Source organism: Anopheles funestus, chromosome 2RL (assembly GCF_943734845.2).
Source record: "Anopheles funestus chromosome 2RL, idAnoFuneDA-416_04, whole genome shotgun sequence".
Classification (NCBI taxonomy): domain Eukaryota; kingdom Metazoa; phylum Arthropoda; class Insecta; order Diptera; family Culicidae; genus Anopheles; species Anopheles funestus.
Window position 1 is genome coordinate 99,562,932 of NC_064598.1, and position 6,000 is coordinate 99,568,931.

At 33.2% G+C, this 6,000-nt stretch overlaps 2 long non-coding RNA genes across 4 annotated transcripts; both read left to right on the top strand.

The window, feature by feature from the left end:
• Positions 1–1,127: 1,127 nt before the first annotated feature.
• LOC125763629 (uncharacterized) lies at positions 1,128–1,959 on the top strand. Its single transcript, XR_007418358.1, has 2 exons — positions 1,128–1,728; positions 1,796–1,959. It is a non-coding gene; the product is annotated as an uncharacterized LOC125763629 (long non-coding RNA).
• Positions 1,960–3,592: 1,633 nt separating this feature from the next.
• On the top strand, positions 3,593–5,548 carry LOC125763628 (uncharacterized). 3 transcript variants are annotated; one of them, XR_007418356.1, is made up of 8 exons: positions 3,593–3,608; positions 3,683–3,793; positions 3,860–3,903; positions 3,973–4,369; positions 4,467–4,508; positions 4,584–5,062; positions 5,144–5,209; positions 5,276–5,548. It is a non-coding gene; the product is annotated as an uncharacterized LOC125763628 (long non-coding RNA). The 3 variants fall into 3 exon arrangements; XR_007418357.1 differs by lacking the exon at positions 3,593–3,608 and having other exon boundaries at positions 3,636–3,793; positions 4,584–5,058; XR_007418355.1 differs by lacking the exon at positions 3,593–3,608 and having other exon boundaries at positions 3,639–3,793.
• The last annotated feature ends 452 nt before the right edge of the window (positions 5,549–6,000 follow it).

Consider the following 6,000-nt stretch of genomic DNA (forward strand, 5'->3'; position numbering starts at 1 on the left):
CTCAAACGAAACGAAATGATTACAATAAACGCATGATAAGGGTAACACAACTATTGTTCAAAAACATCCATGTTAACAACGAAAAACAACATAACCTGACTAATTGCGTACATAGGAATTGGGTGGAGTAACCTATATGCCTTTTAAAACTTTATGCAGCGTTTTCATATAAATAGGCAGCAATAGGCTATTTCTGTACCAGTGTCATCGTCGGAGCTCACCGTCTCTACAAAGTACAAAGTATACCTCTAAACAACATTACAATACAATGAAGTTCCTCGTGAAAGTGTTCCTGTTCGCTCTCATCGGTAAATGATAACAGTATTGGGTTAAATATGTTTGACTATCTTATTACAGCTTCAATCTTTTCATTTTTTTCATTGCAGCATTGATTGGTTTTGCCGCCGGAAAGCAAACCGAAGAAGAAATTGTAATTACTCTGATCAATCATTTCTTTCATATGGGGTTAACAAAGATTTTTCTCTTATTTCACCCCGCAGAAAGACTATGAAAAACGTTGCGAAGCGCATGGTCTGGAAAAAGACTGCTGGGTGACAGGTCCTACCACAGTAGCTGGCGCGGAAGTGTCTCACGTACCGCTTAGACAAACCTTCAAACCCCCGCAATAAGAGGTTTTGTGAAATAAAATGATATAAACAACTATGTGAAACAGCAAAAGTAAATCCTATTTTGTTTTACTTATTTATTTTTATTGTTGTATAATTTTTTAACTATGAACTGATCGATATTAGCTCTCTATTTTTGATTTAAAAAGTCATAATTCGTAGCTCGCCTTCAATAACATCTCATTCAGGTTTTTTGCGAAGAGGTCTAGGTTGACCTCACAAGCTGTGATCCTTTAAATAGAGCAATTGGTTTCCTTTGGTTTCCTCCATACAACTCTAGATTTATAATATTTGTTTCAAACAAAAGGGTGATGGAGATGTTTGCGGCGCCGGTCTCTACACGACAGGACCAGCGATCAAAATCCATGCGGGACAAAACTCCATATGCAGGACTGACTATCTTGCTACGGGTAAAATAGACCTCTTAAGGTAGCAGTAGCATGATTTACAGCTTCGTTCAAAATAGACGTAAAGTCTTATGCAAAGTGCTTCTTAGCAGTCTTCAGGATTAATTTAAGTATTGCGATACTTTATACTGATAATCTAATGTTCTACTAACGTTCTAAATTATTCTAAATTAAACCATCCCACTCTACCGGGTACCAAATCCCCTCCGGACCGTAGCAAAAACAGGTTACATGGCAAATATAAATCAAGTAAGCTAGAAATAGCAGGCATGAACTTAGACGTCATTAAACCAAGAAGAGAGAGGGAGAGAAAGACTGCATTATTCATCAAAAGAAATGTTTTTTCCTGCTCCAATTTAGGTACATACTGTACTCCTGCTACATGCAACATTCTAACAAGAGCTGTAGAAAATTGTAAGCATATGGAGCATATGTTAACATATTTTTATTAAAAGCCAATCAATATAATGCGCGTTTACTCTTTAAAACCCAGTATAACTGGTTGATTCCATTTATTATCCCAGAAGTATAACCCGTAACATGAGGTTCTTGATAACAATATCCCTTTTTACACTCGTGGGCAAGTCAAATTAGTACAATTATGCTAATAACAGTAGCTAAAAACCTTTTAATTTTTTTTAGTTTTTGCAGGTTTAATAGGATTCGTGTCTGCCAAGCCACCATTGGAAGATATTGTAAGATTTTCATACCAGATAGAAATTACAATTTAACGTACCCGCTAACGTTAATATTATATTACAGGAGGTGTATGAAAAGTTATGCATTACATATGGATTTGAGAAGGATTGTTGGATAACTGTTCGTCCTCCAACTACAAAATCGTCGGCTCAATGATGTGGTGATAAGTTATTGCAAAATTCAATGTTGTGAAACTATGGTCTGGTAATAAATCCATGAAAGCGAAATCGTGTTCTAACATTTGCTAAATCTAAACATTTTTACCTTTAACTATATTCACGTGTTGGTGAGGCTACGCAACACGCTACTTGAGAAACTATCTCTTGTTGGCTTAACGACCTCTAAGGTCATGCCGGTCAATTCTGGCTTACTAGATTTATTTATACTACGTTGACGGAGTGTCAGTTCTTACAATCCCATCCTGATAGTTCCTGTTTATCACATACACCCCTATGGGCGCCCCTTTTTGAGAATATATCACATAAATTTGTGTCATTACAACCTTGGTCTGAAGGGCTTCCTAAAGGTGCCCTTCAACTACACTCTACACTATAAAAACAGATCTTGTAAAGACTTTGATGACTACAGCAAACTACAGACAATGAATGTCCCAATTAGAGATATAATGGCGACAAGAGAACTGCCTCAGGAAATTTTCAATTTTTTACATTTTTTTAATTTTTAATTATTTTTTATTCTTTTTTCAATTTAAAGCATCATTTGAGTGAAAAGAAATATAGTTCAACCAATTCGCATTAAAATAAATCAATTTCATTTTTTTTGCGAAATTTCCCAAAAAAAACGTAAGGGGTACCCCTTATGAAATTTTCGAGTTGAAAATATTTTTAAAATTTCTTTCTGATTTTTTATTCTTTTTTCAATTTAAAGCATTATTTGAGTGAAAAGAAACTTATTGCAACAAATTCGCATTCAAATATATCACATTTATAAATTTTGCTTCATTGCTCAAAAATGAAGAAAATTTTACATTTTCTCAAACAGGGTATGGAACTTGGTTCCTCGAATAACTTCTGGCACGGACACCTGAGGTCATGGCCGTCCAAGAAGAAAATGTAGCCATTGGTGCCATCTATCGACCAGAGGTTAAAGATTGGCGATTCGTTGGATACCGACCGATTTATAGGCAAAACTTGGTGCAAAAATGAGCCTTAGTTTTAATTTTTTTTAATTTTTTGATTTTTGTTATAATTTTTCCCTTTTTTTATATTTAAAGCATTACTTGAGTGAAAAGAAACACATTGCAACCAATTGGCATTAAATTAAATCAATTTTATTTTTTTTGCAAAATTTCTAAAAAAAAACGTAAGGGGTAAGCCTTATGAAATTTTCGAGTTGAAAATGTTTTAAAAAAAATTTTCTGATTTTTTATTCTTTTTTTCATTTAAAGCATTATTTGAGTGAAATGAAATTTATTTCAACAAATTCCCATTAGAATAAATCGATTTATAAAATTTTGTTTAAATTTTCCCAAAAAAAAAGCTAAGGAGATTTATGCTGGTTTTTTTATGACTGCGAAATGAGTCGTTAAACGAGCTGACTCTTAATAACGACTCATTCACTCTGAGTTGGTTCACTAAAAAGAGTTGTTATTCTCATCTGTAGTATACACGGTATAAATTGACATACAATAGCAATATTCTGATATTATTACACCTATAGAGACGCAACAAACAGAAACGCTAACAGCCGATAACAAAACATATTTGATATCAAACTATTTTCCATTTTTTCCACCTTTTTTCATGGAAGTAGTCATTTCACAAAAACACCAATCCAACGTGATGTTTAAAGGTATGACTTTCTTGGTCAAACTCAAGGGTATGTAGCTACATACATGCTAACAACAATCCAAAAGGTGTAGTGAATTGCAAACATGCTGACCATATACCAGAATTTATTTTTATTAAAACCAACACTTTCTTCAAATAGCTCTTACCAGTCTTAAAATTGCTTTGCTAGCTATAACTAGAAACTACACCCTCAGAAGTAAAACACCAAACATGAGGTTTCTAACAAAAATTTTTCTTTTTGCTTTCATCGGTAAGTGATACTAGTACATATGTCGTGAGAATTAATTTGTCCAACTTTTTATTATCATTTGAGCAGCTTTATTGGGAGTTGTGTCTGCTAAACCACCTCCAGAAGATATTGTAAGATTCACACAGATGCATATAGAAATTATCAAAAGCGTACCAACTAACCTTGGTTTTCCCTTGTAGGCGGCTTATGAGAGATTATGTGTCAAACTCGGCCGTGAAAAGGATTGCTGGATTACTGCTACGCCTCCAACATGGACAACCACCAGCTGAATGTTTTGAGGAAAAGTTAAAAACCAAAAAATCGACATAGTTGATGGTTTATAATACGGAAAAAATATATTCACTACGCACTCGTAAAAACAAAACAAACAATTTTATACTAATTATCAACTAAAACTCACAACAATTCAGTAACAAACAGGGCAGAGAGTTCGCTCTCTCACATTTTCATTTAAATAGCAAAAGCTATCAGCTACTTTATTGCTCACACGTTAGTTGAAACTAAGCAAGACACTTCATAAAACAAAACAAAACATAATGAAGGATTTACTGATTGAGTTTCTCTACGCATTATTAGGTAATTAGGAAATTAAAGAAGACACACTATTGCATTGATGTTTAAAAAAATAATCTGTTTTCCTTTTACAAATGTTTCAATGTTCATTGTTTTTCAGAATTTCTGCTGAATAGGTTGGACATGTATTATTTGGATGGAGGTAATTTGTTCACAGTTAAAATATGTAAACTAACATTAAATTACATTTACGTTTTCTTTTATTTTTTTGTGTTAGAAATTACACCTGCAGCTCGTAGACAGACTGATATTACGGGAATTTGGCGTTTTGGTCAATAAATCAGAAATAATTTACTAAAAGCGATGCTCTTTCATGTTTTGCTGATGTTTGGTGATGTTACATTCAAAACATCTTATTATTAAAGTAGAAAATGTTAGTCGCAAACTCACCAATTGTTAATGTAGCCTGGGAAAGGCTACTGCATTTATAATTTTTCGCCTCCGTCATAAATGAAACTTTTTTCCCCGGTAAATCTTATCGCTTACTCTGTGCCACTTGAAGTAAACAGCTTGTATGCTTGTTACGGATTGGTCGCGAATGTTAAGCACTATCAACAATATTTGTTTGCGTTGTAGAAAATATCTGCAAATTACCTTAAGAAACACCAAAGCCTCTTCAGTACGTTCACACATCGCATTACCTAAAGACGCAAATAATGAAGCTTTCTATGAAACTGTTTATTGTTTCACAAGTAGGTAGGCAAAGTTTATTTTCAAACTATTGTTTCATTGCAATGATTGTCCGATGTATATAAGATAATAAAAATTACTTTTCAGTAATAACGGGAGTTATTGCAGTGAAGAAATATCCCGATACGTTTCGTAATATCTTCTCAAAGACAAGTATGCTTTGGAAACTAAGACTATAAACAGTATGTTTTCAGTTATTTTTTACTTTTTATTTTACAGAAACCGTTCCCAAAGAGTCAGACACAACTGTCCCTGCTGCTGAGAGATAGATATAATAACAACACTAATACAGGAATGGAAATTTGGTTCTTCAAATTATTACAACATGTCTAACTTACTGCCGACTCTGCTGTCTACCAACGATCCTTACGATAAAAATGGTGTAATTAAAAAGTAATAGTATAATTTCCATTACAAAAAGTAAAATCATTGAAACTTTAACTAAAAACAAAAATAAACTTTCTCTTGAATCTTTACTGAGGTCCAAAACCAGAGTTATATTGTTTTCTTTATGATAATCGAATATTTTTATTGGTGCTTCTACTTACTTTGAGTGATACTAATCTTTTTCATGATCACTATTCAACAAAACATACATGTATTTCTCTTTTTGCATTTAATGTTATTGAATAAACAGTCGTTGAATAATTTCATACGCTTCGGTTCACACTACGGGTCTGATAAGCTTTTCTAATTTGCTGAAAACAAGTTCATATACTTATATTTGCAGATCAACTACAGTTTTTCGGTGTATCAGTGACTAATATGTACGACAAATCAATCGGCTGAATCAATTAACCATGCCAGAGCAAAAATTATTCAAGCCACATTTCCACGCATACATTTTTCATAATTATAAATAAGTTATACAATGTTACCACAAGTATTAACACAAGTAACATCACTACTACTTCCTCGATTTGGTGTAAAAAGCAAAGTTACCC